Source organism: Nematolebias whitei, chromosome 14, assembly GCF_014905685.2.
Source record: "Nematolebias whitei isolate Nwh7 chromosome 14, NemWhi1, whole genome shotgun sequence".
Classification (NCBI taxonomy): Eukaryota; Metazoa; Chordata; class Actinopteri; order Cyprinodontiformes; family Rivulidae; genus Nematolebias; species Nematolebias whitei.
Genome location: NC_056511.1, coordinates 47,618,185 through 47,619,646, shown reverse-complemented (window position 1 = coordinate 47,619,646; position 1,462 = coordinate 47,618,185). Strand labels below are relative to the sequence as shown.

Here is a 1,462-nt window from a genome sequence, read left to right as displayed (position 1 = left end):
GGGGGGGGGGGGGAGTCGCTGTTTACATCAGAGATTCTTTGGTTGCTAGTCTTGTGTCTTCTAAAACAATTCCAAACCAGTTTGAAGCCTTAGCTGTAAACATCACCTTGAATGGAGGCCAGATCTTAACTGTAGTCTGTTGTTACCATCCACCCTCAGCAACACCTGAGGCTCTGTCTGCCCTGATGGAATTTCTTGGTAATTTAAAATTCAAAGAGATCCTTTTGGCAGGAGATCTCAACATTGATTGGTGTAAGTCGACCCCCCTCTGTGATAAATTCAAGGAATGTTGCCTGTCTCTCAATCTTACCCAACTGATCAACTCTCCCACTAGATTAAACAAAAACCGTCCTGAAAAATCCTCCATCTTAGACCTGTTTCTAACTAATATGTCTCACAAATTCCTTGGTACAGGTGTATTTGCAAATATCTTGAGTGATCATTGTGTGACAGCGGCTTTGAGAGATATTAAACTTCCACCTTCTAAGCCCAGATTAATTCAAAAAAGGGATCTGAAACATTTTTGTGAACAGTCATTCCTCTGGGATCTGTCTCACTTTGACTGACATCATATTCTGTTAACTGATGACGTGAACTCCGCTTGGAACTATTTTCATAATAGTTTCATTTATTTTGTGAACAAAAATGCTCCTTTTCGTCAGTTCAGAATAATGGGACGAGACAGCCCCTGGTTTACTCCAGAGCTAGCTGACCTCCTGCACAGGAGAGACCATCTTTGGGCAACAGCGAGAAAATCTGACTCAGACATTGATTGGTTGAGCTTTCAACAGATGAGGAATAAATGTACAACTGCTGTCAAAGCAGCAAAACACAACTACTTCTTATCTCAGACCTCCAAAAATCTAAATGACCCTAACAGATTCTGGAAAACCATTAAATCTCTCTCAGGCACCCCCCAATCATCTGACCTCCCATCACAACTTCTCATTAACTCTGTTCCTGTGTCAAATAAGCACGAGATCCTGAACTGTTTCAACAAACATTTTGTTGCTTCTAGTTCTTTATTTGACACAGTTACTAATGGAAAATTTGCCACTTCACTTAATAATCAAACTTCTACAAATCAAATCCCTCCTACAAGTCAATCCTCAGTTAATCACAGCTTATCTTTTTCTCCATTCTCAGTCAGTGAGGTCAATAAACTGTTAAAAGATCTTGACCCTAAAAAATCTGCAGGTCCAGATGAACTTCCACCTTATTTCTTAAGGCTGGCTGCTCATATCATCACAGTCCCTGTGACCCACATCTTCAATCTCTCCATAAGACAAAACTCCATCCCAGACACTTGGAAAACAGCCTTTGTTCTTCCTTTGCTGAAGGGAGGAGACCCCACCTCACTGAACAACTATCGACCAATCTCTAAACTCTGTATTTTAGCCAAGGTTCTAGAAAAACTGATAAACTCTCAAATCAAAAATTACCTGGACTCATTTAACATCTT

At 40.4% G+C, this 1,462-nt stretch overlaps 1 protein-coding gene across 1 annotated transcript in view; it reads right to left on the bottom strand.

Moving 5' to 3' along the window:
* Positions 1–1,462, bottom strand: part of nrip1b (nuclear receptor interacting protein 1b) — a 149,745-nt gene that overhangs the window by 58,084 nt on the left and 90,199 nt on the right. The window lies entirely within an intron of this gene.